The following is a 26,378-nucleotide window of genomic DNA, read 5'->3' on the forward strand; positions in this document are numbered from 1 at the left end:
TGGAGGACCCTGCGTTCGGCCATCCTTGGCTGTGGCTTTGTTCCCGGCTGGTCCCCACGGTCACAGACGCTGCATCATTTGCCAACACGGCCGCATTCAGAGGAACTCGAGCCCCCTTCCTGTGGGCCTCGTCCGCAAGCCGGGAAACCTTTCCCCCAAGCCCCCGGGTGCCCTCCCTTAGCCCCCGGGCACAGGCTGAGCCCCAACCTGATGGCTCCTGCCCCGAAGCACGCAGTGTTTCCAGGCAGCTCAAGGAGGAGAGTGAACCCCTGAACCAAATTAGGGTCGGCCGGGCAGAGCGGGGCCGGAGGAGGGAGGGACCGCGTGTCCTCTGTGGCCACTGTCCCTCGGCAGAGGGAGCAAGGAGGGACAAGGCCCTTTGACTAGCTGGGGTCCGAGTAGAGACAGTGCCATCACGACCGGTCCTTCCTGGCCAGGCGTGCACAGCCACCACAAGCGGATGAGCCAGGCCCCATCTGCCACCCCAGGCTGAAACGGGGGCCGGCCGGCCGGCCATGCCGGAAGCAGCAGCTGCGGCTCACGGCACCGACCGGCTGGCGTTGTGGGGCGAGAGGGGGTTGGCTCGGGCTGGAGCCTGACCTCTGAGCGGAATCCAGCTGTCCCAGCGACAGGCTGTAGCTAATGAAACGCTGGGACAGATCGGCAGACGAAGGGGGCGGGCTGCCCCTCTGCACCCCCTTCCCTGCGGGGTGGGCACCCCGCTCTTTCCGGCACCCCGCCTGCCCTCCCTGGGCCCTTCGTGTGCCTGTCGGCTTCCTTCCCTGCCCCCCTCCTGCTCCCTGCACAAGCGTATGGTACCGATTAGGGCCTTCCGCCCCCCTGCTCCGTGGACGGCCAGAGCGAAGCTCGTGTGGTACCTCCCCGACCAGCGGGGTGGGGCTTCCCCAGCGCACAGCCCTCATCTTCTGGGCTTAAAAACCAGACTGTGCGTGTGTGCCCGCGTGTGCGCGTGTGTGTGTGCGTGTGGGGCAGGAGAAACACTAAGCTGCAGCCCATCTGCGTGTGTTTCTCACTTTTCCCGCTTGTTTAAGGGCCTTTGGCTTGGTGTCTGCAGGCCGAGCCGCCCGTGCTCGCTGGGAGAGGCAGGCCCCTTCCCCCTTGATCTGCGCTGTTCCTCTTTGGCCTGCTTCCTATAGGAGCTTCCCTAGAACAGGGCCACGCAGCGTGGCGGCAGGACCAGCTCGGGCTCTGGGCTCCAGCCCGTTAGCCGTGTGCCCGGGGCTCCCCCGCACTTCCCCTGCCTGGGCCATATTCACTGTGTCCTCCCGGCAGGGCTGCTGGGGGCATCGCTGGAGGGAGGGGCAGAGGGGACAGGGAACATGCAGCATAGAGGGAGCGGTGTGGCGGGCAGGGGTGGCAGGGCCCCATCGGCCCGCGGGGAGACCCTCCACGGCCGCGGGCATCTCCGTGCCGCCCTGGCTTACTGTGGCAGCCTCAAGCCCGAGGCATCCCTGTGTCTCCCGCGCCAACCTCCCATCACACACACACAGGAAGTAAAGACTCGTTGGGAGGAGGGAGTGTAAGGCGTGGGTTTGATGAGGGCAAGGAGGGATGGTTTGATCTAGACCTGGCGGGCTTGGGGCCTCTGTGACGGCTAATGCAGGAGGGTGGCGGGTCACTGGGAACCACGGCTGGGCTCCAGCTGTGGCCGCCGTCAGCAGAGGGCCTAGAGGACAGGAGGGCAGCAGAGGACCAGGGATGCTCCGCCTCCATTCTCCAGGGCTTCAGGTTGCCAAGGCCGGACAGGATCCCTGATGGCCGGGACAGCCGTGGTCAGTAACCAGGGCTGCCTGTGGAGCCTGCACGTCGCAGGGCTCTTTACCTGGAGTAAGTACAGTACCTCATTTAATCCTCTTATCGGCCCTGTGAAGTCCATTCTGTCATTATTCCCATTTCACAGATGAGGAACCCAGGGCACAGACAGGTTAAACAACATGCCCAAGGCCACACAGCTGGTGGGTGTGACCGAGGAGGGTTGGAATTCAGGAAGCCTGACTCCAGAGACCCTAAACCTCCTCAGACCTCTGGTTTCACTCCCTCTTGTCTCTGAGGCTCAGAGAGGGGGCTGGTGACATGGCCAGGGTCACACAGCGGGTTAGTGGCGGAGGTGGAGTCACGTCTCCCAGGCCCTGATGCTGCAGCCTTTCTTGAGCTGGTGCCTCTTTGGATGGCCCACCCATCCTTGGGGTGGGGCCAGAGGTGACAGTGGCTGGTCTGCACAGCCCAGTCTCCCACACGTCGTTCCAGAAGGACATTAATACCGGATCGATGGGGCAGCTGGGGGGAGATGGAAGCCTTCGCGCTAATGAACTGTTACAGTTCTGCGGGTGCCTTTGCGTCTCACGGCTCTTCACCTCTTGCGTTTGCTGTGTGTGTGCCTGAGAGCAGCGCACGTTTGCAGGCAGCTCCGTGGGTGTCTGAGCCCTGCCTTTGTGTAATCGGTGAGGCGCTGACCTCTTGGCGCTTCCTTTCTTCCACCTGCAGAATCCGCGAGCAGAAAAGCCCTTTCCCGACAGAGCGTGTGTCCTCTGAGCCCTGACCGCGTGCGCTTTCGTGCCTGGGGCGTCAGGGAAGGGTGGCGGCCTCTGCCGTCCACGCTCCCACCGGCCCTGGCTGCCTTCCTGCCCCGCTGGCCTCTATGGGGAGGATGCCCGCGGGAAGTGAAAGAGTTAACAAGAGTTTCCAGCTTTCCCAGGAAAAGGGCAGGAACCGCGAGGCCTCCTCTTCAGAGGAAGGGGTGGGCGGGGGATGCGAGGAGAGCTAGCTCCTCTGCTCAGGCACCTCCAGCCACCCTGCATATTCAGTTCCACCGACTTCTGCAGACCAGCTGTTCAGAGCGAACCCAGAAGGCGGAGGGAGGGTTTCCAATAAGCAAAGAGGAACGAATGTGGGATTCATTACTGGAATTTGGCAACGCAGAGAGCCTCACTTTCTCCCCTGAGATAGGATGGGGGCAGGGTCCTGCAGGAGTCGGAGGCCCTGGGTGGGAGCCAGGGGGTGGGGGTGGGGGGTGAGGCCAGAGTCCCTTCCCTTCCCCCACAACTGAGCTCCGGGGCCCCTGCTTCCCTTTGCTGCGGCTCGCCCTTCCCCTGAGAACCGCAGGCTGGAATCACATGCCTGCTTTCCTCCACTTCCCTCCTGCCCCTGCGGAAGAGAATGGCTTGGCCCCTTTGGCCCCTGCCACCTACCGCCTCCTGTTTGGCAGAACTGGCCTTTCTCCATGGAGGCTGGGGCGGGCGTGGGCAAAAGCCACTTCCCGGCAGCCAGGCCAGGTCCTGGGAGGAACTGCAGGCAGCCAATGCCCCTGCAGGGAGGGCTGACTGTCCTGGTGTTGGGAGGACACCAGGGAAAAGGCCAGGGGGCCACTACGTGGCGGGGGGGGGGGGTGCCACTGGGCTCTGGAAGCTTTGTCTTCCAGACCAAAGCTGGAAGGGACTGGTGAGCTGTTCTCTGTCCTCTGGATGCAGGAGGCAATTCATGGGATTCCCCTGGCCCGGATCCCGCAGTTTATGGAGGAGGAAATGAGAGGCCCAGAGAGGCAGAGTGACTTCCCCAAGGCCACACAGCCCAGCACCCCTCTCTCTCTCTCTCTCTCTATGCCTCCCCGTCTGGCAGCTACTGTGATGCTGTGGTTTGGGGCCCCTCGGCCTGTCCAGCGTGGACGCCTGATGCAGCAGTGGTTGGAAAGTAAGACCCCTGGGAGAGAAGTGAGGCCTGTGGTTCGGGCTGTCAGGAACCAGTGGCCTGGTTCCCGGGAGCACAGCACTGACGCCTCGCCCACATCCCACACCCCACACCCCCGGGACCTCTCTGCCACAAAGCCGGAGTGACCTGGGCTCGGGGATTCCAAATTCATCTCGCTGGACGTGAGGCTGTCTTACTGTGACCAGTTATCTCCGGGGGTGGAAGGGGGCTCTCTGTGCTCGAGAGGGTGCCACGGTGAGGTGGGAGGAGCTTGGCATCCAGGGAGCCAGCGAGGGAGGCGGACTGCACTAGCTTCCAGTGGTTCTGGTGAGGGAGGAGACCGCGGACAAGCCGGCTGCCACCATCGCTGTGGCCGTGGCCTGTCACCCTTCTGGGGCAGCCAAGCACCACGCTGGGAGAGCCCAGGTGAACCCCAACATTGTCCTGGAAGAATCATGGGTCACGAGCTGAGGATGGAATTTCTGGGGAGGACCTTCTGCAGCCCCCGGCCCCTCTTAGGTACATTATCCCATTTTACAGATGTGCATAACTGGGTCCCTCAGCTACTAAGTGGTGGGGCCGGGATTTGAACACAAGCAGGCAGCCTGCTGGGCATCCTCCCCTTCGTCTCCTTTCAGGACCTGGGTTAGTGGGGTCGGCAGAATGATGATTCCTAAAGATGCCCGTGTCCTAATCCCCAGAACGTGTGACAATGTCTGGTCACAAGGCAAAGGGGAATCAAGGCTGCTGCTCAGCTGGCCTTAAAATAGGGAGATTATCCAGGATAATCTAGAGAGATTATCCTAGCTAATCCACACAGACCCGGTGTAATCCCAAGGGTCCTTAGAAGTGGAGGGAGGAGGGAAGCGAGTCAGCATCAGTGATGGGGTGTGGGAGAGATTCCACTGGCCACGCCGGCTGTGAGGATGCTGGGAGGACCAGGAGCTAAGGAATGCAGCGGCCTCTAGGAGCTGGAACAGGCAGGGAGACGGATTCTTCCCTGGAGCCTCCAGAGGGAACCAGCGTTTGGTTTCAACTCGGTGAACCTGTGTTGGACTTCCGACGCCCAGATCTGTAAGATGAGGAACCTGTGTTCTGAGTTACCATGCTGTGGTGATGTGTTGTAGCAGCAGCACGAAGCAAATACAGTTAGGAAGCGGTGATCCTCTTCTGGAAGGATTCAGGAGGAATTCCCTCTGTATCCTGAGCCCTGGGAGATTCTGGGTTCCCCTAGACGCTCCCAGCCCTGGAGTGCACAGGATGCTCCCCCAGGCAGGGCAGGAAAGAAACCAGTTGTGAAACTGTTTCCCTTTTATACAGATGAAGGGCAAGGGTGTGGGCTTGTGCACCTGCCTCCTTTCTGTGGCTTTTTCCCGCCCCCCAGACTTAGCATTCTTTAGCTGCAGGAGACCCCAGGGTTCATCTGCTTGATTTGCAAGTGAGGAAACTGAGGCCCAGAGAAGTGAGCCTGCGTGGCCAGGGCGTGCCTGGTGGTGGTGGAAGGTTGGCGGGTGTGGACTGCCAGGGAGAAAAGCAGATTGGCCTTGGGGGGGCGGTGCGGGCAGCTGGAGGAGCAGCTGCTGCAGCATCTTCCAGGTGCCCCTGCCTTGGCAGCCTGGGAGCCCCGGGGACCAGAGGATGCCCAGGCTTGGAGGCCGTGGCCTGAGATAACACGTGGGAAAGTGCCAGGTGTCCTGCCTGGGGTGGAGGCTTCCTCTGCAGGCGCCGCCCGATTGCAAGCCCCGCCTTTCCTCATCAGCACCCGTGGCCGGCAGCTTACAAGAGTTAGGCTCCTGTCTCTGGCCATGAAATAGTCATTTTCTGAGCTGCTTAGGACCCAGGTGAGCAAATCTCTTCCCCCTGACCGCTGTGATCATCCTATCCTGGGGTCTGGACAAACAGTCCAGGTGACACTTAGTGATAGTTTTACAGCCCCATCACTTGCCCCTCTGCAGCTCACACCTCCCCTGGCTTCCTGAACGGCTTCCCTGAGGTTCCCCCGAGGCTTTGCTGCCAGGCCTTTGCCTGCAGGTCCCTCAGCCTGGAAGGTCTGCTTTCCCACAGCGGTGGGGCCTCTTTTCGGATTCTCTAAGAACAGCCTTAGCGCAGTGCTCTCAGGCGCCGCTGGCCCTTGGTAATTGTTGCCAGATTCCTTGCTCTGTGTCTTCTCCCTGAGGCCAGGATCTGAGTGGGCAGGGCCACTGTCTGTGAGTCTCAGCCCCATCCCCATACCTGACGAGATGCCTGCACGCACTACACGTGTGCATGGGATGAAGGAATGAACAGTTAGGTTGTGAAATCATCCAATTCCCATTTCTAACTGGTACATCATGATAAAATATGTGTGGCATTTCACATTTTGAATATGCTTTTGTGGGTGTGAAAGATCGAAGTGGTTTATTGCGTGATTCATGAATCAGGCAGCAGCCCCTTGAGCAACGAGTCGGGAGCTCCCTTGAGTGTACTTAAACACATATTTTTTTATTTTGAAATAACCTTAGACTCACCAGAAACTGCAAAAGTCATAGGAGAGGGTTCCTGTGTACCCTTTTCAGCTTCTCCCCTAATGACATATCACAGTACATCTCAAAACCAGGAAGCTGACGGTGGTACCAGAATGTTAACTCAGCTACACACTGTACCCAGTTTTCACCGGTTTTACAGGCGCCCCCCCCCCACCTTTTGGGGTGTATGGTTCTTTGAAATTCTATCACATACGTAGGTTCATGCAATCACCGCCACAATCAGGAGACAGAAATGTTGCATCTCCAGTGAAAGTTTTGCCTGGTTCTGAACTTTATCTAAATGTTACCATACAGTATATAGTTTTTTTTTTTTTTTTTTTGCGGTACGCGGGTCTCTCACTGTTGTGGCCTCTCCCGTTGCGGAGCACAGGCTCTGGACGCGCAGGCTCAGCGGCCATGGCTCACGGGCCCAGCCGCTCCGCGGCATGCGGGATCTTCCCGGACCGGGGCACGAACCCGCGTCCCCTGCATCGGCAGGCGGACTCTCAACCACTGCGCCACCAGGGAAGCCCCAGTATACTTTTATTTTTGGCTTCTTTCACTGAATCTTATGTTTGCAGGATTTGTTCCTTTTTTTTTTTTTAATGTACTTTTAAAAGAGAAATTTCCCAGAAGATCTTTTGGATCCACCATTAAGGTTTTGAAAGCACAGTTACATGAAACTCATCGGTAATCCAAACTCTTCATGTCCATCAGTAGTCTCTGCTGATTCTTCTCTGTGCTTCCGCCGGGGAGCTGGCAGACACTGCGTTCCTGCAGGCTGTCTTCCCTGCTCCCACGCCTGTGGAGGTACCAAGAAGAGGCAGGGAGGCATCTCTGTGGAACGTCTGCTTAGGTGCCAGGCTCAGCGGCAGTCTGTACCATCTGTACTGGGCTTAGATGGCTCAGTGCCGTCTCTTTCCTTTTCATCTTCCTTGAATTCTGGTGAGGGAAGAACCCCTTCCCCCCTTCGACAGATGTGAAAAATCACTCGCAAGAGATAAAGAAATTTACCTAAAGTCACTCAGCTGATAGGTGGTGGAGTCAGATTTGAACACCCATCCTTCTGACCTCTAAGCCTGGGTTTCCTGGATAAAATGGGAACTTGGGTGGCTTGGACTGCAGGCCCTGGAGTGCTCATAAATGGGACTGCTGGCCCCTGGGCAGGGAGGGTCTGGCACAAGGAGATGCCCAGGTTTGTGGAGCCAGCTGGGAAGGGTCAGTGTCCCCTGTCTGAGTAAACAGCCGGAGGTCATGTGCCCGCTGTTTCGCAGCCTTGAATTTCCTGAGCTGCCAGTTCTGGGAGGAGAGAAAGGAGAGGAAAGAGCTGGGCTGGGCTGGTTTGGGCCCAATTCCCAATTAAACAAGCTGCTTAGTTTCCCATGAGGGGCGGTTGTACCTGCCCCAGGGTCTTTGCCGAAGGGAAGAGGGGTTTCAGGCACCCCAGTTAAAAGTGGGTCTGGGGCTCACAAAACCTCATATCATACGCCCTAAGCAGCCGCAAAAGCCCTCAGCCCTCACGTCTGACACCCAGGCCTCCGCCCCGAGGGAAAAACAAGGCTTCCTCGGCTGGGGCATTTTCTGCCAGGTCATGAAGACGGGCCTGGAGTCGCCAGCTCCCCTCGGTTAGAAGCTTCGTGTGGTTTTCAAAGCACTTTGACATGGTTAGTTCCAACCACCCTCCCCAAAACCCCACGAGGGAGGGCAGGAAGTTTGAGCCACCCTCCTCGCGAGCAGCCAAGTAGCAGGTGGGTTCATCGCCCTCGGTCTCAGTTGGGTAAATGGAGGCTCAGGGAGGTGGCGCCTCGTCTCCGGGGCCACCTGGCCAGTTAGTCATGGGTAAGCTCAGGGCTTTGAGTCCCCAGTGCCTGCGAAGATTGCTTGCATTTAAAAAACACAGGCACTGTCTCAGTGACCGTCTGGGTGCCTCTGTCTAGCCTGAGAAGCAAACATTTGACAGTCCTGTTTCCTTCCTCTCACCAAACACGAGCTGTGTCCGTATTTATCTATTTATCATTCCCATGTTGACTTTAGAACTTTTACTACGCGCCTCTGTTTCTCTCAGTAACGTATGCCATTGTTTTACACGTTGCAAAACGACGTAACCAGGAGCATGTTCTGTAAGTAGCCTTCTGAAGCTTACTCTGTTTGTGAGTTGAGGTCATCTGCACCAGTGCCTGTAGTTCTGGCCTGTGCATTTTCTCTGCCAAATGGTAGTCAGCGGGCAGACACACTATAGCTTTCTGTGCTCCCCTTGATGGACATCTGGGTTGTTTTCATATTTTTTTGCCTTTATAAACCATGCTGCTCCGACCATTCTTGTGTCCCCTGGTAATTTAGGAATTTGGACTTAAAAATCTTATTCCAAGACCTGTGGCTGCCCCAGGTAAGCTACCACCCTCCCCCTCTTTGGGACTCATGTTCTCCATTCCCACCCCTCCCTAACCTGTGTCCAGAGAGGCTGGATTGGTCCGATGTCTGGCCTAGAGCAAGAGCAGAGAGCTGATGGACTTTTAAGTCTAAACCAGGGTTTCCCAAACTGTGTTCTCTTCGGGCTCATTAATACGCATTAGAGAGGCAAAGGGGGTTCCACAGTCCAGTGAGTTTGGGAAATAGTTAAAGACTTTGAACTTTTAAAAAACTCACATTGTAGAATTTAGTTCAAAAATATATTGAAATGTATTTGTAAATATCCAAAAGAATGACTGTAGAGGGTAGCAATTGCCAAGTCTGTTTGACTGCGGAAACCTTTTGGGATGGGAGCACCCTGCAGAGCAGGCTGTCCTGCTTTAACAGACTTTGAGAAACGGGTCTAAAGTGCTGGCTGGGGGTGGGGAAGGTGCCGGTCTGCAGTGAAGAGGGTTTTTTTGGGTAAATGTTGGGGAAGGAAAACTTTTCCTCTACCCTCTTAGATTCAGTCATTGGGGGTCTGCAGATTAAACTGACAAGAGCCACGTTAGCAAGAGGAACGACAGACTTAAGCATGTACATAAGGGAGTTCACAGAAAACTGTGACTCAAAGGGGCGTTAGAATTTGGGGCTTATATACATACCTTCTTAGTAGGGGAAGGGGAGGGGGAGAAGAGCACTTACTGGAAAACAAAGGACTCTGGAAAGATAAATGGGCCCTTAGGAGGAGAGATGGATATAGGGTAGTATTGTGAGAGTATCTGGTAGGCGTGGTATGCAGACTTCTCTGCTGTGATAGAGGAGGGGAGGGGACTGATGACAATTGTATTCTTCTGGAAGGCTCTGCGTTTAGGCAGATAAGATTTAAGGAACTCGAATGCCTTCTCTCCCACATCGTATGCCGCAGTAGTGTATCCTGGACCCCTTTCTGGGTGTCCTTCTCTTGTTCTCTTCCAGGTGCCAGCCAGGCAGTGGGCAGTGTGGAGACCCTTAATAAGAAGGCCAAGTCTTACGCACTGAATTGGCCGGGGCGCCTCTGGCCCGGCCCCCGCCCCCGCCACTGCGGGAACTGTTGACCCTCCCACTCCCATCCCACTTACTCCCCCCCTCCCCCCGCCCGTGTGTCTCTTGGGCACACCCAGCTCTAAAATGTCAAGATCTCACCAAATCTCAGGGCTGTGTATGTGTCTGTCAGTCCTAATGGTAGTTCTCAACCTAGGCTACCCATTAGAGTCCCCTGAGAAATCTTTTTAAAATTACCAACCCCTAGATGAGTTAAATCAGAATCACTGGGGTGGGGTCCGGGCATCTGTATTTCCTAAAAGCTCCCCTTGGAATGGTAGTGTGCCACCAGGCTTGAGAACCTCTTTTCAGAGGCCAAGCAAATACCCTGCCCTTTCTGCTTGCTTATCCCCTACCCCCCGGTAGAACCTCAGTCCCCCCCCTTCTAAATACTAAACCATGTATTGTTTGACTCAAAAATTTACCATCTTAGCTGCTAAAGCTTTTGTTTCGGTCCTTATTTCTGTGAAGGGTAAGGAGGTCCAGAGTGTCACACGTAATGGCAGCCTGGAGCGCCCCCGCCTGGCGGTCCTCCCTCCTGACACCCTGGAGAAAGCCTTCAGGGTCAGACACCCCTGACGCGATAGACGTCCTTGGTTTCTGTTTGAAATCAGTGCAGGATCTGATTGTTTTGTTGCTGGGTGTTCAGAATTCTGGAAGGAGGATGGGGTGGTGGGGTTGGAAATGTGCCGGGGGCTACTGCTCAGCTACAAAGTATCCTTCACACCAGAGTAACAGAGTTGGCTGCCAAGGAGAGTTAAGATATCATCAAATAATTTCTGACACATTGTTGATTTAATGATAGCTTTTCAAGAGGAAAAAGAAATGTGTATTAAAGGTGCCTGCGAGGGGAAGGTGCAGCCTGGCAGTGGGGGTGGGAGAAGCACTTCTTACAAAGGAGGAAATGGGGCCTTCCTGCTGCAGAGTTCCACAAACATTTATGGGGCCACTACCTAGGAACCCAGGAGGAGGTAAGTCAGCCAGGCAAGTGCTCCGGGTCAAGATGTGAGGTGGGAAACACGAAAGGGGGCGGGGGTGGTCACATCTGATGGAGAAACATCCGGAGGGCTTCCTGGAAGTGGTGACTTCTAACAGGGGATTTTAGATGGGGTTTGGGAGACTACAGGGCCTGGATGAAGGGCATAGGGTCCTTAGAACACAGTATGTTTGGAGATGTGGCTGGCGGGAAGGTGGTCAGGGCCAGAGGCGGCGGCAGTCTGGGTGTCGTGGCTGAAGCTGGTGATGGAAGTAAGGCCGGCCTCTCCTCTCCTCGCATCTCAGAGGAGACCCCCGTGTGCTGTCTAAACCCCTGCCTTGGGAGATGAGAGAGGAAGGTCGCCCGGAGAAGTGCCCTTCTAGGAGGGGTGCTTAATGCATGCCACGTGCTGCCTCTGAGGTCAGATGGGACGGAGGAACTGGAGGCTGGCCATGAGGATTGTTTCAAGAGGTCGGTTTTAATGGTGAAATGGGCAGAAGCCAGATAGCAAAGGTTAAGAAGTGAGTGGGTGGTGGGAGGGTGGAAGCCGCCGTGTAGACCAACTGTTAAGAGGCTGGATTGTTCAGGGAGGAAGAAAGCAAGCCTACAGTGGAGGAGGGAGCTGGGCCAAAGGAAGGGGGCTGGCCTTATTTTTGAGATGAGGGGCAGCCTGAACGTTCTCCTAGGTCAAGTTGAGAAGGAACTGGAAAAAAGAAAGATGTCAACCCAATGTGGCAACTAGCCCCTGCAGGCATTGCTCTGCTGCAGAGAGCAGCTGTGCGGTAGGGCCCCTCTCTCCCCCTGCATGCCTGGGCCTTCGCTCTGGGGTTTTGGGGGTTACCCCCAGGGACGGTCGGGGCTTGTGTGTGTGTGCCAGCACCTCTCTGAGGCCTGCCTGCCTCTAGGCAGGGGGCTCCCCACCCCCCCCACCCCTGGGGGCATGTGGCTGAGATGCTCCCTGCCCACTGCAGCCCCCAGGCCCACACTTCCAACCCACCCAGCCCTTCCCCTGTCCCCCTGTTGGGGGGGAGCCCAGCGAGCTGCCCACAGAGGAGAGGGAGGGATCTTTTTCTTGGCAGTTGACAGGAAGCATCTGCTGCCTCCCTTGGGGTCTGCCCGGGGTGGGTGGGAAGAGAGCTGGCAGGTGGGCTGAGCTGCTCGGGCTTTGGGCTTGGCAGGAGGAACGTTCGGGACCTGGGAACTGGGGTGGGGGGGCGGTATGTGTGTGCATGTGTGTGTGCGTGAGTGTGAGTGTGCATGAGACAGGGAGGGAGGGAGGGAGGATGCTGTGTAACCACTTCCTCCCCTTCCGCCGCCGCTGCATGCTAGAGCAACGTCTCGGGCGTCACATGAGTGCCCCTGTCCTGCAGGGCGGGCGACTCCCGCAGAGGCTGCTGTGCTCTTCACCCAGTTGGCCCAGCTGCAGGTGGGAGCCCCGACTACCCCTCTGTGGCTTCCAGAGTAGGATCCTGCTGCAGGACATCTGATCAGTGCTGCCGCCCCTGGCGACCTTTCTGTTGGGGGTTCCCCAGGGGGGATGGTGGGCTCTGCTCATGGGCAGGTGGAAACGGCCCACAGCATCCTTGTCCAGGACACCATGGGACCCCCCCTCTCCACTGCACGTCAGCTGGTGCCCAGCGAGGGGAGCTTCCTTAGTTTTGTGGGGGTGAGTCGAACTCCCTCCCCCAAAACCTGACAACACCCCATCGGGTCTGGGAAGGGTCCCGCTCATGGATGCATGGCCTGGAGCAAGTTCCCTCCAGCTCTGAGTGTTTGTTTCTTCATCCTAACATATCTGGGTCGAGTTCCAGACTGCAGGGCTGTATGAGTTTCCTGTGGCTGCTATAACAAATTACCACACGCTCAGTGGCTTAAAACAATAGGATTTATTCTCTGGCAGTCCTGGAGGTCAGAAGTCTGAAATCAGGGTCACTGGGCTAAGTCAAGGTGTCAGCAGGGCTGGTCCCATCTGGAGACTCCAGGGGAGAGTCTGTCCTCACTTCCTCCAGCTGCTGGTGGCTGCCGGCACTGCTTGGCTTGTGGCCACATCACTCCACTCTGCCTCCAGCATCACCCGGTTATCTTCTCTATATTCTTCAGTTTTCCCTCTGCGTCCCTCTCATAAGGACCTTGTGATTATGTTTGGGGCCCACCCAGATAATCGGGGTAATCTCTGCATCTCACAATCCTTCGTCACCTCTGCAGCGTCCATCCTGCCATGTAAGGTAACATTCACAGGTTCCAGGAAGAGGGGGCGTGATTCATCATCCCCCAGGGCTCCTGAATTGTCTCAGGGCCCTTCTGGTTTTAAGGTCTAAGATGGGAGAAGAAACTGGCTCAAGTGAAAAAAGGACACGTTAAATTCTTTTCTCTTTAATCTACCGTGAACATATTCACATTGTTGTGCAACCATCACCACTACCGAGTTCCAGAACATTTTCATCACCTCAAAAGGAAACTCCATATCCATGAAGCAGTCACTCCCCGGCCAACGCCTGCCCCCACCTTGGCAACCACCGCTTTCTGTCTCTATAGATTGTTTTTTTGTTTTTGCGGTACGCGGGCCTCTCACTGTTGTGGCCTCTCCCACTGCGGAGCACAGGCTCCGGACGCGCAGGCTCAGCGGCCATGGCTCACGGGCCCAGCCGCTCCGCAGCATGTGGGATCTTCCCGTACCGGGGCATGAACCCGCGTCCCCTAGCATCGGCAGGCAGACTCCCAACCACTGCGCCACCAGGGAAGCCCTACAGATTGTTTTTTAATCACTGTAATTCTGTGTGACTTTGAAGTCAATAAAAAGAAGCATGTTGAGGTACTTCGGGGAGGCCGGTGCCTAGATGCCTGTGCACGGAGGAGCACGAGTTGCAGTAGCTCGGGTGTCTGGAAGGGTTCCTGGCTCCACGCTCCCGGGGAAGCTCCAACAGCCCAGCTCACTCGTGAGCCGCTGCTTTTGAGTCAGGGGTGCATCCTGGCCTGAGCACCTGTGAGCCAGGTAAGTGAGGGAACCCTGGAAGGGGGGGGGGTTGGCAGTCGCAGGAACCGACATCTTTGGAATCGTCTGACGGATGCTTAGCGCTCATCTGGCAAAGTGACTCTTAGGAGAAACTCTGTTCTTTCTGACGGTCGAATCTGAGAGTAATGTCCCCATACGTTCCCAGAAAGGGGACACTGTGATGTAGGGATCAGTGGCCTCAACAGTATCTCACAGTAGATGCTTCTCTGTGTCCTGTACCACCCCCCGCGTGGCTGCAAACACGGTGCTAAAAATGATCCAGATAAACGGCTCTCCAAGGATCTGGTGTCATCTCAGGATGAAATTGAGGCTATCAAGAGCTGTACTGTCCAGGACATGTGGCTACTGACCACTTGAAATGTGACCAGTCCAAATCGAGAGGTGCTGTAAGTAGAAAATGCACGCTAGATTTTGGTATGGAAAGAAAAAAGAATGTAGATATCTCAAAAGTTTTTATGTTGATTACATGTTGGGTTGATAATATTTTAGCTCTTTAGCTGAAGTAAAATGCTTTAAAATTAACGTCACCTATTTCTTCTTACTTTTTTACTGTGGCTCCTAGAAACTTTAAAATTATGTACGTGGCTGGCCCGTCTGTGGACGGCCTTCCATTTCCGCCAGAGGATTGGATGGGCAGCTGCGCAGGCGTCGGGTCGCTCTCTCTAGATGCCGAGTGTGTGCTGAGCAGCAGTGGGCTCTGAGCGGTTCCGGGGGGCGGATGTGCTGTGTTGGAAAAGCCCCTGGACTGGGGGGCTCGTCAGGCGCAGGGATTCCCTCTCCTGTCCTCTGGGGGCCGCCGTCAGTGACAAGTGAGGGGAAGGTACGAGAGGAGCTTGTCACGTATACAGAGCACCCAGGCTGCCTCCTGGGCCAGAGATCTGGGGGTTGGGGGAGACGGCGGGCAGGGCGAGGGCTGGGCTTGGAGAGCAGCTGGTTGGCGCCCAGGAAGGGGTGGTGGGCCCTGGGAGTGGATTCTGGGGCCAGAAAGCTGGGGGACAGAGTGAGGCCAGAGATGAGAAGGAGGCTCCAAGGGGAGCGCTGGGGGTCAAGGCGTCTGCCGGGCAGGCGTGGAACGGAGGCTCTGTGTTAATTAACCCTGACACCTGGCCTGGCCTCCTTTGTGCTGGTTCCTGGAGCTGCTTTTTAGGGCCCAGCCCAGTGGGCAGGGGTGTCAGGAGGGGCTGGGCCTTCCCCACTCTCTGCCTAGGAAATCACCTCCTTGGAGGAAAGGGAATTGTATTTTTTGAGTGGCTGCCCTTCCTGTTTCTGGACACACATCTCACTTTAATTCTTGCAGCTGGAGTTGATTACACCCATTTTACAGATGGGGAAGGTCCAGGCCAGCAGATGTTGAGTAGTGGGCCAAAACTAGTTCGAGTGAAGGGGCCTCCATCTCGTTTTGACTCTGAGGCCCATGTCTCGGATCCACCATGGCCTCCCGCCCACTGAGGTGCCCACTGAGATGCGAAAGAGGGCTCCGGACATGCAGTCCCTCCCGCGGACACTCCCCCGGCTCTGGCCAAGTGCCTGGAGACCCATGGCAGCAGCTCTCCATGGCCACTCCACATGCGGGTGTGGAAGGGTGTGGGACACAGCCCCCTGAAGCCTTTGTGACAAACCCCAAGACCTCAGAGGCCACTGGGGAGCAAGTTGGCTGTCAGGGGTGGGAGTGGCCACTGCTGGGGAGAGCTGGCTGCTGAGGGACATGGTGGTGGACGTGGTCAGCCTGCCCATGTGACTGGTGGGGCGGGTGCCCTGGGGCCTTACCCACCCACCACGTGGGGGCATCTGGGAAGGGAAACCCTGGGTGTGGCCTGGCCCATGAGGGCCGGGCTGGAGGTCTTTATCCCGGAGGCAGGAGGATGGACTGGCTGGTGTCACTGGCCCTAAGACAGACCTCCCAGGTGTCACTCAGGCTCTTGTGCACTTGAAGTAACCACTCCCTGCCCCAGGAAGACCCCCACACCGGCCCCCCGCAGCTCTCTCCTCCTGTGGGAGTCGGCCTGAGCGCAGTCAGCCCCGCCTGTGCCTGGGAGTGACTCACTCCCTCGGGGTCAGAGGTCGTGACACAGGCTGGATTTGGCAGATCCCAGCGTCCAGGCCCAGGCCCAGGCCCAACAGGGTCGATCCCAAGCTCCCTCCTCTGGGGACCACCCAGCCCATCCCCTGAGGGGGTCTCGGCACTTCCCAGGGGCTTGCAGGGAGGGGAGAGAGGAGGAGACTCCGTCACTCATTCCCAGGCCCTGAGGGGCTGGAGAGGCAGGAGCCGGATGGGAGTCGGAGCTCCGAGGCTCCAGGAAGAACAGCGAGCTCTGGGTGAGCTGGCCACCACCTCTGCCTCCCCAGCCCCTGCCCGCTCCTCTCTTCTCCCTCCCGGGGTCATTGCCACCTCCGCACGCACAGCAGGGCTGGCTGTGCTCCCACCCGCAGCTGCCAGGAAGCCTGGACCTCCTGGGGAGGGCGGCCTGTCATCTGAGCTGCTCGGGGTCAGGACCAGGTGGGGGGTGCACCTGGCAAAGAGGGAGCGAGGGCGGGGCGGCGGGGAGAGAGGGTGCCCGTGGGCAGCGTCAGATTCTTGGCATCGCCCTGAATGCACGGGCTGGGAAAGCAGGGCAGCCTGGCTGGCTGGCCAGGTGAGCCTCTTTCCTTTTCTCTCTTTCCCGGACTCCTTCCCCGGGGACCGTGTCACTCCCTTTGGGGGTGACTCAGGCAGGCTTGGGAACTGGGCTCCTTGGCATTTCCTAGGCACCCGGGGCGGGGGTGATTGCCGGGGGCGCCCCTTCTCTCCGCCTGCCCCCCCTCCCTCGGCAGCCCCTCGCCCTGCCCCCTCCGCAGGGAGGCCGTCGCGGTCCCTCCCTACCTCGGGCCCGCGCTCTGGGAGGCTCCTTGTTCCTCGGCCACAAAGCCTCTTTGATCCTCTGCTCGGCTCCGAGCCATGTGACCCGGTGGGCGGGCCGCGCTCTCAGGCGGCCAGCGCAGCCCGACTCAGCTGCTGGGTGAGTCCTCGCTCCCTTTGTTCCCTCCAGCCTCGCACCGCTTGCAGGGGCCCCTCAGGTGGTCCGGCTGCCCGGCAGCCCCCTCGAGGGCCGGGCGGGAGCGGCGCCTCCCCGGGGGCCCCCGGGTCCAGCCCCCCCGGCCGGCGGGACAGCCCCCGGGCCCCAGGAGCGGGACGGTGGGATCTCGGTCTTCACTCGGGGCCCAGATTTTCGGGCGCGGAGCAGAAGAGAAGGGCTTTGTGTGCCACAGCCGTGTCTCTGTAAATATTTGGCCAGCTACCCGAGTGGTTAAGTCCTTCTCGGCCAGGAGTTTCTTGGAGCCCATTTCCCTTTCGCAAGGGGCTTCCCTGACTTCCAGGAGGGCTGGGAAGATCTGCGGATTGGCCACCGCTGCCTCTTAAAATCGTCCCGTCCAGATGGTCAGCCGTTAGGGGTAGGCGGCTCCGAGGACCTGCTGGAGATTAGTTTCAACAGATGCTAGAAATGCCGGAATCAGAGATCTTGCGGCCGGCATTGCGATCTGGGGAGTTTCTGCTGCAGCGTGTCTGGATTCCTGGGAGGTGTTTGGGATGTGGGCGATGTTCCTGGGAGCGGGCCGGGGGGCGGTGGAGGGGTGGCGGTGCGGGGGGCTGGAATGCGAGTGCTTTGCTGGAGGATGGAGTGAGGGCGTCCACCACGTCGTCACGCCGTGCTGAGGAGCAGGGGTGAGGAAGCGGCTTCTTGGGGACGTGCCTTCCGAGGGGCTTTCCGGCCCGGCCAAGAAGTTGGGAGAACCCCCAGACTCAAATCCCACAGCCAGCCCGGCACGTCACCCTAGGCACCAAAGCTGGAGGGGCCGAGGTGCTTCACTGGCAGTGCCATCTGCTCTGAAACTTCATCCCAAATGTGCCCTGGGTGTTGACTCAGCCTCCAGGCTGCTGCCCTGTGTCCTGGTCTCCCTCCTTTCCTTCTGCTGTGAAATCTGCTGGCATTTTTGTCCGAGGTTTGGGGAAGCATCTCTGCTCACCAAAGAGACGTTTGAAATTCCTTTCCTGGAGAAAAGTGTGCTGCCCGGCAGAGGTGCATACAGCGGGTTTCTGGTCCATACAGTGGGTTTCTGGCCCGTGGGGACAGCACCCTCGTTGGGATTCAGTTTGGATCCCGCATGGAAAAACCTGTTGGGAAGGAGGGAGAAAAAGGCCCTGTGTCCTCATAATTGTGTGTGCTTTCCCCGCCCTTCATTCATTGTTGTTTTGCCTTGAAACTAGGGCCTCCATGGGTGTTTACACAAATGTCATTTCTCTTTGGCAACCTGGGGGCTCCTTTTCAGGAAAGAGAAAGAAGAACAAGTTTGTTTAACCCTCTGGGGGTGGGGAGCCAGCATCCGCATGACGCCTCTTTGGAAAGGGGGGATTCCCACCGCTCTCCCCTTGGGTCCCTTCTGGGTGAAGACATGGCTGGGGAAGGGGGCCACTTCTGTGGCTGACCTCTCCTTACGCCCGTCTCGGGGGACCTGCGTTGGTCGCTGACCCTCACCCACCCCTCCTGGGCGTCCCTGCTGCCCCCATCATTTCCGGGTTGTGGCACCTGCGGTACTGTTGGGTCTGCTGGTTTGTGTCTGCATTTCCTCCAGACTCCGCACCTCGTGGCCAGCACCGTGATCGGGGTGCTGTCCGGTTCCGCTGGCGCGTGGGGAGGATCAGGGCCCCGGGCATCTGAGATGGAGGAGACAGAGCCCTGTTCTGATGGGAAGGGGGAAGCCAAAAGGCAGAACACAGACAGTGCTGTCATTGGGTCCCACCAACCCCAAGCCTTGTGGGGCCCGTGGGGTTACCCCCTGAGTGCCAGGCCCACTGCCCCAGGCCTCCAGGACGGGTTTCACCCCAGAAGCCCTGAACCCCTTAGGGTAACCAGGGTCCCTAGGGCGCCTTGTCTCCCCACCCCTTCCCTGATCCCCCGGGCCACCGTGCCCGCCCCACTTCCTGTTGTGTCACCACCAGCCTGAGCTGCTCTGGTCAGATAGGGCAGCTTTGCAGGAAAGAGGTTTCCAAGGGGCTGAGATGCATTCGGCAGAAGGAGAGACCCCCACCAGCCTGGAGCAGTGCCAGCTTCCTACGGTGTCAAAGGTCTCTAGGCTGTTTTAGGAAGCCTGTCACCCTCTGCACGGTTCACTCTTGGGCTAGCTTTCCCATACCGCCAGCGGCTCTGGGCTCCCTCACTTTCCCGTTGGCCAGGTGTGTAGGAAGGAGGACTTTATTTTAGCGTGTGAGGGTGAGGACAGACGCTTGCTGGCCACCCCAAGTCCCTGGCCAGGGTCCTCTGCAGTGGCCTTCTACACCTGCTGTTCCCGCCCATCCCTCTCTTCAGCCCTCCTCTCCCCAGCCCTGGTTTAGATCACTGATACCCCTGGGCTTCAGAAAGATGCGGGGTTGGATGTGGCCTGGTGCGGAGATCCCGGTGGCCCAGCTCCCCACAGGAGGGGAGTCTCGGGGAAGGTGACTCCAGCGGAACTCATAACCCTTGGCCGGGACGCTCTTCCCAGACTTCTGCCTTCCAGCACCGGGCTTTGATTTGTTCACTGCGTGCCAGCCTGGCTCCTGGGACAGGTAGGGACGTGTTCTCAGAAGCTCAGTGGAGCCTTCTGACGCCTTCCCAGGAGCACTTCTGCGGTGGCAGCCGGGCACAGCCAGCTCCGAGGGCGAGCTTGCTGGGTGAGCAGACTGGGGGCCCAGCGACGGTGCAGGTCTAATCACAGCCGGGAGGGCGCCTTGCCCCACCTGGCGAGCCCTCCACCTGCCCACCTCCCAGCGGGCTCACCAGGAGCCATGTTGGGGGCTGGCAGAGGTGGCGGGTGGAACATCTCGCCCTGGGCGTGGGTGGATGGGTGGGGTTCAAGCCTGCCACTCTCTTCTCTTTTTATCTGTGTCCTGTGGAGAAGGGCTGAATCCCGAGAGGCCCACGGAGCTTTGATTCCAACTCTGCAGGGGCCTGTGTGGCCACTTGTCCTCATCTGGACTCACCGGTCCACCTTCAGAGCAGAGTTAATGATCAGCTCGTGGGGGCAGCTTCACCCCACCCGCCCTTCTGGGGTGCGGGGCTGGGCCGTGGTTTGGAGGGAGGCCGTTCCAGCTTAAATGCGATTTTTAAACCCTTTAATCTGGGTTTGGTAGCCAGATCATAGCAGAAACACCAAATTTCTTGTCGCTCTCCTGAAGCTGGGAGTGGGGTGAAAGGTCAGCTCCTGAGCACCCAGGCCGCCCTCGGAAGCTCCGGGTTGGGGTTCAGTCACCGACGCTGACCCCCACAGGGAAGGAGGTCCACCAGCCGCTGGGGTGCCCCGCCCTCTGTTCCTTTGCGCCTGGTGTGCAGCACCCCGTTCTGGGGCCATGTCCCCCAGAGGGGATGCCAGCCCCTGTCCTGCTCTGTGAGTGCCAGGCACTGAGTGCCCAGTGAGGCAGTCACTCCCATGGCATTGGAAGAGCGCCCTTGCTGGTGTCCCTGGTGGAATGTGCCCGTACCTCCTCCAGCCTCCCAGGTCCTTATCGCTTATCTTATCTCCCAGGCCTGTCACCAGGCCTGTCACCGGGCTCTGACAGCAGATAAGGTTTTCCTTTCCTGGGAGCAGGAAAGTGAGTTTCCCTCCTGCGTGGAGGACATCCCACACCAGGTGGGGACGTCCGCGTCCTGTCCGTGTGTCTTTCCCTGGACTGTGCACTTGGGTTGTGTGTTCTTGGTCTTTGTGGCGGCCTGGACGCCCCAGGTGCTTGCTCGGTTGCTGTCGGAATAGATGTGCGCACCGCGTGGTTGTGGCGTTTCATCTTTTGTCCAAATACTCTTGTGGTTTCTGTGAGACAAGCTCGAGAGGGCCTTATAAGAACAGACATTTGTTTTGCTCTCTTCATACAAGCTCTCCTTGGAGCCTTTTTTTTTTTTTTTAAAGATAAAGGACCAAAGAGCAGCATTTCTTCCATGATTTGAATACATTCTCCTGGGGCAGGGGACTGGACCAGATGACCCCAGGCTTGCCCCCATGCTCTGGTGCTGGGGGAGCCGTAGGGGAGTGAGGACAGGATCCCAGTCTTTTGTTCCTTGTCTGCCAGGGACAGAGGAAGAGCTGCCCGTTGCTGGGGGTCAGTTGTGGGCCCCGGAGACAAACGGCCGCTGGATAGCGGCCCCGTTGAGTCAGAGGGAGAATCATTGTTGACTGCAGCTTGGGGGTCGGTGGGGGCCAAGGGTGGGCAGGGGGTGCAGAGGGCGGAGGGGGTGTCACAGACCCCATGGGGGAGCAGGTGGGCAATGCACCACCTATTGGCCTCACTCATCTGCCCCCGGCCCTGCGGTGACGGAGGGCACGGAGCAGAGGCACTGCGGCCACTTTGCAAAGCGCATGCTCTGCTGATGTCACTCTGGTCACCCCGGTGGCTTTGCAGTCAGCCTGCCAGGCCCCAAACCCCACAACCAGCGCTGTCTGGCCAGGTTTACTCTGGCCAGGTGCCCGGGGCCCCCAGTCTTAATGTCGAGGAGTTTCATTGAAGCGACCTTTGTCACCAACTGCTGGAGCTGCCTCCCTCCCTCCCTCCCCACGTGACAGAGGTGGGGACCAAGGCCTAGGTGTCCACGACAAAATGTCATCCTCCCAGACTTTTCCTCGTGGGAAAAAGAACACGTTTTACGAGGCTTTTGTTTGCCCTTGGTTTAAGTGTAGCTGTTTAAAAAAGTGGGAAAACAGAAGGATCTCCACTGTGTCACCTGCTGCCTGGGAGGTGCTGAGGACAGGTGGGAAGGGGCCTTTCCGTCGTCTCTGGCCGCTTGCCGTCCACCCCGCCTCCACGGCCACCCTCTGGGGCCGAGTGCTAGTGAGGAGCGCGGTCGGGGCAGAGGAGGGGACCCGGGGGGTGTGGGGCTGCATGTCCAGGTGGCAGCGGGGGGAGGGCCGATGTGGCGGCTTCTGCTCAAATCGCTCACCTCCGGCAGGGCCACCCCGGCACGGCACCCGCTCAGCAGATGCCTGCCTCCTGCTTGCCTGACACAAAGTTCCTCAGCTGTCCTTTTCCATCTTTCCAAAGTCTTGCCTGTCTCCCCAGCCTCCTCCAGGGCTCGCTGTGAAACTGGATGGCCTGGTCCCGTCTCCCCGAGGCTCCTGGGACCCGCCTCCACCATGCGCCAGCAGCCACCTCTGTCCCCATTCACTCCTTCACTCCCTCGTGCGTTCATCCACCAGTGCTTTTGGGGGCACCTGCTCAACAATCCTGAGCGGAAGGGGTGCCACTGTGCTTGGGCGCCAGGTCCCCCGTGGGCCACGGAGGGAAGGACGGGAGACCTCTGTGTGCACCTTAGTTTCTGCATTCAGCCTGCTGCCAGTTCGTCGGGTTGTGGGGAGGCATGTGAGCTGGGGATGGGGGGGGGTTGGTCCTCCGGTTTTGTGGGGTGGGTGGAGGGGAGGTAAACCCCCCTCCGTGGGTGCCCCCTGAGCTGGCTCCTCGTGGGGCTCTCCGACGACGGCTGGGGAGTAAAGAGCTGATTCACACCACGGGGCACCCGGAGACCCGAGTGCGAAAGTTATAATTAAAGTTGCTCTTGAGCAACGCAGAGGCCCGTCTCCCTCTGCGGCCTGTGCTAATAACCCTGTAAAAGTGGGACTGAACTGAATTCTCTCTAGTTGTGGCTTGTTTGGCATCCTTAGGGTTTGGGAAGGGGAGGGAGAGGACTTGGGCTTCTAGCAGATTTGGGGTGGCTCCTACCAAGAGGGCCCAGGAAATCCGGCAGCGGCCCCCGCAGCAGCTCCGGCTCCCCCCAATCATTTCCTCCGGGCCTGCGCTGAAGTCGCTGACCAGACTCAGCCCCTGACCGGTCAGGCGGGGCCGCAGGTGGGTGCCGGGCCTGAGTCCTGCTGCCGGGGGGCCGCTGCACCCCACTGGTTCAGGTATGTGGAAGGGGTCTGAGTGGGTGTCTTGGGAAGCAGAGGTTTTCCCCTCTTGTCCCTCCTGCCCAGGGATTCAGGATGAGCCAAGTTCAACCTTTCTGATTGCTTATGGGCTGTGTTTTTATCTCCACTTCCCCCTCCTTTCAGGGTGAGGTTTACGGCTTCCGTCTGTAAAAGGGGCCTGCTCCCGGGTCATTCTGTGACTTGACAGGTTCCAGCCCATGACACCGAGGGCCCTTTTTAAAAATTCACGTCCTTATGAGCACTGGTGGTTTGAGGAGCAGGCTGGGCAGGTATAGAAGTCACCAAAGTCACCTGGGCTGCGGAATTGTAAGGGGGCGGGGCGCCTCACAGGCCAGATGCTGGGTCAGTGCTGGGGGCTGGCCGTGGACCAGAGGACACAGTCCCTGCTCTGATTCCCTGGGGAGCTCAGCCATCAGCCTTCTTGTTGTTGATAATAGCTTTATTGAGAAATAATTCACTTTCCAGAAAATTCACTCTTTTAAAGTGTACAATTCAGTGGTTTTTGTATATTCACAAAGTTAGGCAACCATCACCACTAATTCCAGAATATTTTTATCACCCCTCGAAGAGATCCATTAGCAGTAGCTTTCCATTCCCAGCTCCCTGCTCCCGGCCCCTGGCAACCACGAATGTGCTTTCTGTCTCCATGAATTTGCCTATTCTAGGTATTTTGTGGAATCCTATAGGAGGTGGCCTTTTCTGTCTGGCTCCTTTCACTTAGTGTAATGTTTTCAGGGTCCATCCATATGTAAACATGGCCATGTTCCATTTCTATTTATGACTGAATAGTATTCCATTTGATGGCTGCATCCCATCCTGTTTATCCATTCATCAATTGATGGGCATTGGGGCTGTGTCCACTTTGTAGCTCTTTAGAATCACGCTGCAGTGAGCATTGGTGTCCAGGTTTGGGTGCGGGTGTGTGTTTTCATTTCTCTTGGGGTCACTGGGGAAAGCTTGGCTCACCAGCACTGAGTCGGGGGTGCCCTGTTGGTCCCTCGGGCCCCACCCCCAGTGGCTGTGAGCATCTTGTATATCATGTCTCGAATCTGTGTGTCTGTGCAATTTGCTGGGGGTTCTTTTGTTTTCACTGTTGAGTCCAGAGCCAAGATCTGTGGAACAGGATGAATCGACGTGGAATCAATGCATGGATGAGTTGGGGGGGCGGGGCGGGGGCAGAGAAGCCCGTTGGGTCCGCAGCTGGGGCCTGTCGCTGACTTCCAGTTTCCTTTGCCTGCATGGGGCCCAGAACAAGGCAGAAAGGGGAAATGGAAGGCTTGTGTGTCCTCTTCCAGGGAGACAGGGAAGCATGCAGCAGTGAGCTAGTCGCAGTGTGAGAGGAAGTGGGTCGATGGAAGGAGTGGGTGGGTTTGGCGTACCCTCCCCCAGGGGGACCTGCCCCTCTCTCCACCAGCCTTGGCCCCGAGGGGGCGTGGGGGGGGGTAGGAGGTGTTTCCTTCCTGGGAGGGTGGAAATGTAGGGTGGGGGGCTGCCTCTGGGATCCAAGGAGGGGGTGAGGGTGGCCGCAGTTCTCCCAGATCTGCAGGAGCTACATGCTGCAGCGTTTCTGATGTTCTGTGCATCACACGCAGAAAAGGTAAGCTGTAGAGAGAATGCATGTCGGTTGTTTTTTAAACCACCGCGCAAGTGCATCCAGGAAAGGCCTACCCCTGCACACGTCTGGGCGCCCGCTGTGTCCACTCTCAGCTTCGCAGCCCGGGAGCGCGCTGGAGAGGGCCCACGGGCGTGGTCTCGGGTCTCGGGAAGGCGGTCTCGGGTCTCGGGAAGGCGGCGGAGCGGCCTGGCTCCCTCCCTCCTCCTCTGGGCCCTCCCCGCCCGGCAGCTGGAGGGACCTCTGCTTCTCACCAGTTCTCAGGCAGAAATTACCATATGAATGTGGCTCCTTCCCGGAGCCGCCGGCTGGGGAGACCTGGGAGGGGACAGGCTCCCACCCTCGGGGCCCTCCCGGCTCTGTGCTGACCGTGGCACAGATCGATCTGGTGGAAGACGCCGGGCGTTTTCGATCCACAGTAGGTCCCCTCTGGATGCGGAGGGTGCGGGGGGTGGGTTGGGGTCTGCCTGCGGGCAGGGCAGAGCCTGCTGGGTCCCAGCGAGTGTGGGAGGCCCTGGAGACAGGCGTGCTCCCTCCTTTAGCTCTCGTCTCAACTTGTAGGAGAACGTGTTGTTACTGTAGCTCTTGTTATTTTGGTCTGATGTCAAAAGTCTCAGCTAATTACAGCAGGAAATGTAGACTCTAAGGAAGGATGTGAGGACGAGGATAGGGAAGGACAGATCTGAGCGCTCTGTAAACTGTAAAGTGCTGTGCGCAGGCCAGCCCAAGGGTCAGCCCTCCTCTGATGGCCCAGCCCGGCCCCTACTTGTGTCTCGATTTAATACCCTTTGGCAGTTGGCCAAATCACTCTTAAGTTTGGGCTGGTGATACGTCACATTGAACTGCTGGACAGCAAATTAACGGATACCTAGTGACTGGTAGCCTGTCCACTTCACGTAGGGGACCCACTGCTCGCCAAAGCCCCGGCCAGGCAGGCCAGGCCAGCTGCAGCATGGGTGCAGCGTGGCTGAGGTTTCAGAGTCAGCACAGAGCCCGGGGTGGGTCCAGGTGTTCGGACCTGAGCCCCCTGCACACCAGCCGTGCCTGCCTCAAGCTTCTGGGAGAGACCCCACGTGCCTTGAAGCCCCAGTTAGGGGTGGGTGAGGAAGGTGGTAGGGATTAGGGACCACCCAGTCTCCCCGCCCCAGTGGGCGCCCCCATCCCCCCACTGACTGTTTCCTGAGCAAAATGTCCTGAATGGGCAGGAGCTGTCCCAGGATGTCCATCCATCCTTCCGCTGAGGTGCTTTGTGGCTGCAGAAGGAGGACGGAAACCGGAAATTGTTCACATCTCATTCACACGCTGCTACACACTGAAAGCCGAATGAGGGGGAAGCCCATGGGAAAGGATGCAGGCCAGCACTGCGGGAACCTCGCGGAGGGGCCAGGGCTGGAGAGGCGCCACCTGGATTGACCCGGGAGCAGTGGCCGGCCCTGCGATGCTCTGGGAAGAGAGGAGGGCAGGAGGAAAGGGCAGTGAGCTCACCTTTCATTCATTCATTCATTCATTCATTCATTCAACATCTTACTTACTGGGCGCTCGAATGTGTAAGGTTTTGTGAGCAGCAAAGGAGACAGACCCAGGCGTTCAGCAGAGGAGGATAAAATCTGCAATTTCAAGTTGTGCTCAGGGCCACTCCGGAAGAGAACCACGGGACCCAGCGGGAGTCCCCCTGAGCAGTGCTGGGGGAGAACCTCTCTGAGGAACCTTGTTTGAGCCGCAGAAAGGAGCCAGGGAGACGGTGCACATATCAAAACTGGAGAGGTGGGCATGTGCTTGTATTTTATTAGCAAATTAGAGCATTTACAGCGCCAGGCACCATTCTCTGTGCTTTGTAAGTATCTGGTTTGGTCCTCATAGTACTCTTACGAGGCAAGTATTGTTATCCCATCTCACACATAAGAAAATTGAGGCACAGAGAGGTTAAGTTACTTGCTCAGGGTCACACAGGGAGTCTGGGATGGAACAGGATCCCAGCCCCAGGATTCTGGGGCCTCGGGATCTTGTGTTTTCCCAGGTGCAGGGAGAACTAGTTAGGATTTCAAGCCAGGGGAATGATGCAATTAATTTCTTTTAAACAGGCCTTCCTGGTGCTTTGAGAGGATGGACTGCGGGGGAGGGTAGTTGATGGCGATGGTTTGGATTGTGGGAGCCATGGAGGGAGGGAGGCAGGGC

The 26,378-nt window shown here is 58.1% G+C and overlaps 1 protein-coding gene and 1 long non-coding RNA gene across 9 annotated transcripts in view; one reads left to right on the top strand and one right to left on the bottom strand.

Annotated features, from left to right (window-relative positions):
• The window catches only part of SEPTIN9 (septin 9), a 165,826-nt gene that overhangs the window by 109,569 nt on the left and 29,879 nt on the right, over positions 1–26,378 (top strand). The window contains exon 1 of one of the 8 annotated variants that reach the window (XM_033438594.2): positions 16,525–16,665. The exons of 5 other annotated variants lie outside the window; for them this stretch is intronic. The gene's annotated coding sequence lies outside the window, so the exon portion shown is untranslated. Of the gene's footprint in view, positions 1–16,524; positions 16,666–19,333; positions 19,356–24,486; positions 24,622–26,378 lie in introns of those variants that run through there. 2 more of the 8 variants (XM_049701552.1, XM_049701551.1) reach the window with 2 other exon arrangements.
• LOC125962014 (uncharacterized) lies at positions 12,524–16,324 on the bottom strand. The gene is made up of 2 exons (XR_007473294.1): positions 14,212–16,324; positions 12,524–14,053 (listed from the first exon to the last, which is right to left on the bottom strand). It is a non-coding gene; the product is annotated as an uncharacterized LOC125962014 (long non-coding RNA).

The sequence above is a fragment of the Orcinus orca genome, chromosome 19 (assembly GCF_937001465.1).
Source record: "Orcinus orca chromosome 19, mOrcOrc1.1, whole genome shotgun sequence".
NCBI lineage: Eukaryota > Metazoa > Chordata > Mammalia > Artiodactyla > Delphinidae > Orcinus > Orcinus orca.